This window comes from Equus caballus, chromosome 20 (genome assembly GCF_041296265.1).
Source record: "Equus caballus isolate H_3958 breed thoroughbred chromosome 20, TB-T2T, whole genome shotgun sequence".
In the NCBI taxonomy this organism is placed as follows: domain Eukaryota; kingdom Metazoa; phylum Chordata; class Mammalia; order Perissodactyla; family Equidae; genus Equus; species Equus caballus.
Genome location: NC_091703.1, coordinates 37,091,716 through 37,097,838, shown reverse-complemented (window position 1 = coordinate 37,097,838; position 6,123 = coordinate 37,091,716).

Genomic DNA, 6,123 nt, shown 5'->3' with positions numbered 1-6,123 from the left:
TCTCCTTCCTCTGGGGCCTTCAAGGAGCCCCGTCTCAGCTCCAGGGTCACCTTCCCTGACTGCCTCCTGGGCTTACATCCCTGCTGGTGGGTGTCCAGTAAGAAGGGGTGCGGATAGTAACCTCTAGCCTCTTCAGGACAATGAAGTGGCTGCATTGGTTTCAGGGAGGGGACTACTTCATAAGTGACCAACCCGGTGGAGGAAGGTGGCCCCTGGTTAAAATGGCAGATGCATCGAGGGCTGGAAGCATGGCTGTGTGGCTCCGGCACTGTCCCAAGGGCTACCTCGGTTCCTGGACTCGTGCTCTGCTTGCATCCCGCCCCCTCAAGCTGCCTCCGGATTGCCCCCCCTGGTTGTGGCTCCTCTGGTTGTGGCGGTAGCACTCGCACCGTGGGGGCAGCGGCAGGCCAGGCTCGCAGTTGTCCAGCTCATCCATTTCTGGGTTTGACGTGGAGCCTTCCTGCTGCCCCCGCCTGTACACCTCGTTTGAACTCAGACTCTAGACTGGAGAGCCACGCGGGCGCCTTTAAGTCCTAAGGGGGAAGGCGCGGGCAGTCAGGGGAAAATGGTAATCTAGAGATGTTTCCTCCAGCCCTGCGGCTAACCATTCCCTCCCGGTCCCGGCAGAGGTGGAAAGCAAGCGGTTTCTGCTCGCGGCTCAGGTCCTCTGGGTTCGGGCCCCGCCCCCGAGCCAGGGAGGGGCTGGTCAGCGGGGGCGCAGGCGCGCCGAGTGGACGGCTAGACTCGCGTCCCGGGGCCCAGTTGGAGCGGCCGGCCGGCGGGCTCTCCCAATTGGCTGCCGCGGGGGGGGCGTGGCAGGGCTGGCTGGAGCCACCTTCTCTCGCTCCCGCCTTTTTCGGGTTCTGCCCCCTCTCCGAGAGCAGCGCTCTGATTGGCTTTGGGAACCACATCTCAGAACTTCGGCGCTGCAGCTTCGGGCGTCTTGGCGCCGGAGGCTAAAGGACAGGGGAGGGCGCGGAGAAGTTGGGGACTGGGAGCGGCTCCTGATTGGTCCTGACATCTCGGGGGCGGAACCAGGACAGTGTCCTTAACTGACCTCACTCTGCGCCACCACCAATTTCCCCCTCCTCTCGGCGTCCTTGCAGGTTTACCCGCTCTGACTCTCCGCCCCAGACTTTCCCTGAGGGCTGCTCGGCGGTGGTGCGCTGGGCTCCGAGGGCCAGCGAGCTCACCCCGGGCGCCGGCCCCGGGAATCCCCTGTCCCACCACCTTCCTTTACTGCTTCTCGGTCCTCACCCACCTACCCCCCGCCCCAGGTTTCAGTCTTGGATCCAGATGTTCGCATATTTGACCTGATTCCAGCCTCAGCGCGAGAAGGACAGGAGAAGGGCCCAGGGTTTGGGACTTGGGACAGGGGAGGCTCAGGCTGCTTTGACAAAAAGCAGGTTCCCGGAGAAAGGGTCTCTTGACACCTCGGAGGGAGACTGCCTCCGAGACAGGAGACTTCATCGAAAGTCCACTAATGCTCGGATGGGAGAAGGGCTGTGCAGGCAGCCACCTTGGTTTTCGCTGTTCTGACCTTCCATTCTCCTATCCATCCCCGAGCCCAAATATTCAGACTTGACCAATGAGCGCAGGCTCTTGCAGGCCTCACCGAGGGGCATTGCTGGAATATGAGCAGGCTCGTACTTCTGGAACCCCGAGGCATCCAAGTTATATAGGTGCACACAGTTTTCGGGGACACTGAACTCGCCGGTATCCTTAGGAACCCTCGTACCAAACAGTCTCTCAGGATGGGACAAAAAGGAGGCAGAACAGCGTGAAAGGGAGCCGCGATACCCACAGCGGCCTCCAGGGGGCAGCATCGACCAGGACATGGAGTTCTCGGCGCGCTCCAACCGTTAGGCTCTGCCGCCTTGTGGGCTCAAGAAGGCCGGCGAGGCCTCTCCCAGGCCTGCTTCACGCTGAAGCAAGTGAGGGACCTTCCCTTCAGTCTAAAGACATTCAGTCTTTGACCTAGATGGGCCCTTGTGATCCCCAGGCTGAAACGTAACTTCTGGCGAACATCACCACCTCTCAAACTTCTTTCCTTTTGCTCATGATGAGCACACTGGCCTATCAGAAGCATCTGGGATCACTCCCTGGGATAGAACTGTGTCAGTGTCCTCCTTCCCTTTGCTCATCTCTAAGACCAGTGTCTGTACTGGTACGAGGGTCCCCGTCCTTACCTAGTGTCATATACAAAGGACTTGGAGATGTCCTTATGGGTTGTAACAGTGCCCCAACCCTGTTCAGGGGTTGCTGTCTTTTAAAGAAATATCATTTCCCTCTATTTCTCCACCTCTGTGCCTTTGGCTTGCCCTGAGTTATTTCTCAACTGGGTCTGGAAAACATTTACTTGGTGTTCAACAGCTCTGTTTCTGCATAATGTGGGGGTGCCCACCTCAGCATCCATTTCAGAATGTGGACCTGTGCCCTGAGGACAAAAGAAATGAGAGATCTTCCTTTCTTCCCACCCTATCAGTATGGCCCTACCCACCCTCCATTTAAGAACGATTGCTTTTCTACTTTCAGGAAATCAGGCATTAGGGGAAGCAGGCAAACTGGTTGAGTTCCAACATAGATTTAGGGTAAAGATTCAAAGAAAGAGGGAAAAACAAGACCAAGACAAAACTTCGAGGGAAGAATAGAAATTAACTTTCTTCATCCTGGGAATACTAGACACAGCAATTCCTGTTGCATTTTAGAGTGTTTTCAGATCCCATTCATTAAACCAAGGCGTATTTATTGATCCCCTTCTCTGTGTTCTGTGATGGGCACTGTGGGTTCAACAGAGCATAATCACAGTGCCTGATCTCATAGAGCTGATATTTCATCTCATTGCATTCACACACCTGCCCTGTGAGGAGGCGTTCGTCCCGAACCACGTGCTTGAATAAGTAATGAGTCCAACACCACACAGCCGCTCATGGCTTAAACCCGCTGTGCCCACGTTTACCTCAGTCATGGAGCTGAGGAACTGCTGGCTGCAGAGAAAAAACAAATCTTCTCTAAGAAGAGCAAATTATTGGAAGGATATTTACAGAATTAAAGGAAAATCTGAACAGGCAGGCTTTGGAAAGGACAGCAGCCAGGTCAGTTCCAGGATCTAGATAGCAGGGACCAATGGTCAGAAGGCTTGTGGGCAGGGAGCAACGTGTTCTCCTGACGGGCTCCCTTTCTGCTCTGAGACCTCACTGTCCCTAATGCAGGCCTCTTAACCAGGATCTCAAAGGATCTGTGAATGAGGATGGAGAAAAATTACATTTTATTTTCACTAACCTCAAACTGAGATTCAGCCTTTTCTCCAGTGATGAGTGTAAGCAACAAACCATGACAGTAACTTTGAGGTTGTGGTAGTGGCTAGACCCACCACCAGATCTAATGATCACACAGTTGTTTTTAATTTTGATAACTGCATTTCAATATGATTGTTTTCCTTTGTAATCCTATGTATTTTATTTTATGCGGTTGAAAATGATTCTGACACTCCACGGACTTCCACAGACTGCCAAAGGTGTCCAAAGCCTGAGAAGTTTAAGAACCCGTAATCTCCAATAAGATGGTGTAGTTCCCTGAACTGCATTATTTTACAACCGTGGTAACTGGGAGAGTTTTCTTCATGTTTAAACTAAACGTCTGCTTGTGGATTTCTGCCCATATTTTCTCGTCTCCTTCATAATTACTCACTTCAATTATTCATTCATCAAATGCTTAGGAAAGACCTCTTTTGTACAAAACTATGCTACTATGTGCGGAATAATCCTCACTTGCCATGGGTTCCCTGGGGCTCCCAGTCTGGTAGAGGAGCTGGACTGTCCTCTCACATGGGCCCCACAGGGTGCCGCTCACCACGGGCACGGCAGAGCGAGGGTTGCCCCAGGCGCAGGCAGTAAGAGGATGTGTTGTCTGTAGAGAAGTGTAAAACAATACTAAAACTGACTTTTATTGTTACCATGCACCAATAATTCTATAACAATGTTAGTGACAAAATACTCCTCCCCATGGTGCAGCACCGCCCCCCCACCGCCTTGCTTGGTGTGCCACTGTACACAGGAGAGTTTAACTAGGTCCAGTTTATACACGCGAGCGCGCACACACACACACACACACAGCCTTTTGAGACTTCCCTTTCTCCTCCTCAACTTCCCTATCCCAGTTCTCACCTCACTCCACTTAGGGTGGGACCTGCAGAGCTGCTGGATCGGCCAAGTCCAAGGTGAGGGTCCCGGCCCTCTGCCTAAGCCCTGTGCCCACTCTTCTGGAGTGACAATAATGTAACTGCCACATATTGAGAGCTTTCTCCAGTCCAGGCACTGCTTTTATTCCCCCACTTTGTTGAGTTTCTTCATTGCACGTTTCTTTTTCTGTTTGATTGATGTCATCTCTTTCTTCTGTCTCCCATTTGCTGTGTTTGAGTTTGATTTCCTAGTGTCTCAAGATGAACCTCAGGTCATTGGTTTTCAGCCCTGTCTCCTTTTCTGACATATGGATTTAATGATATAAATTTCCCTCTAAACACCGTTTAGTTGGATCTAACAAGTTTTGATATGTTTTATCTCTTTCTTTCATTACTCAGCTCAAAAGATTTTCTAATTTCTATCATGACGTCTTCCTTAATCCAAGGATTATTTAGAAGTATATTGCTCGATATCTAAGCAGTTCAATATTTTCTTATCATGTTATTATTGATTCCTACCTTTCAGAGAACATACACTGAATGGTTTCAATCTTTGGACTTTTTTTTGAAGCTTGTTCCGTGACATGGCATGGGGTAATTTTGTTAAACAAAATTTGATATACAAAAATTGTGGATTCTTTTGCTGTGGGGGGAAATATTCTGTATTTATCAGATAGGTCAAGTTGTTAATTGTGTTCGTCAGATGTTCTGTATCCTTACTGATTTTTCCTTGTTTTTTTTTTCCCCTATCAATTATTGAAGAAGGTGTGTCTTCTGCTATGAATGTGGATTTTTCTACTTTTCCATTTAATTTTGTCAAATTCCATTTTACATATTTTAACCTATGTTTTTGGATACATATTACATTGGGTTTGGGAAAGGCAAGGAGTCATGAGTATAAGGAACTGTGATATCCCATTGTCTCTCAAATGGAATTAGGATCAGGGTTCAACTTATCTTTAAGTTCAGGATCTGGATCAGAGTCAGAGAGGTTGACACTGCTGCTGGGGGATGGGGTCTGCTGGGAAAACTGCAGGACACAGCTGCATAGATGACCAGGGAGCACTCAGGGTGCGGGGTTCTCATTCAAGCGCCTAAGGATCCTCAATATAGATGACAAGTAGGAGAGGGAGGGGCAGCAGCTCCTTGAAGGGAACAGGGATAGGCCAGGCCTGGAGCTAGTAGTCACGGGGCGGGGTCCTCACATCTGCACAGAGGAGACTAGAGAAGATATCTTCCCGTTTGTATCCCAAGATCCCATGCAGCGCCTCCCTGTAAGGACAGAGCAGGGGATGGCTCCTTGGCCTCTGGTTGGCCTCGTTAATAGTCTAGTGTAAGTCCTGCAAATTTAGCATCTCTCGGCATTGTCGCCAGCTCTCCTTTATGCCCTGGGCTTGAGCCCCTTGGCAATTGCTTTTGATGTATGTCCTTTCCGTTCCTCATCTCCAGATGTACCTCACATTCAAGGATTCCTTCAAGAAAATTCTGGATTTCCTGGTTGATCCAGGGTTTAATTAACTTGACTGAAAGCTTCTCTGGTCCTGAGTTTCTTTTTCCTCCTTGACTTTTTGAAGACTTCTAATAGTTTTACTGGCAAGAGTCACTGTCTCCATTTCTATTCCTGAGTTTTCTTTGCAGCCACGGGGCCTAATCCAGGGCCTGCAGAGAGCTGACACCTGGTCTGAACTGCTAGAATTGAGGTGAGTAAGGAGGTCCCAGAGTGTATACATGTGTTTTCTGGTCTCCAGCTGCTATTAAACGCCTTGAGTGTGACTGAGTCAGACCCACCCCACAAAGTTTCCCTTTTGATTGACTCAAGATAAACTGATTTGAGACTTTAATTATATCTGCAAAACCCCTTCCCAGAAGCACCTAGACTAAATTTTGATTAACTGGGAGAGGATGCGCTAGCGATCAACAAGGGCAGTGATTCCAAGGTCCCT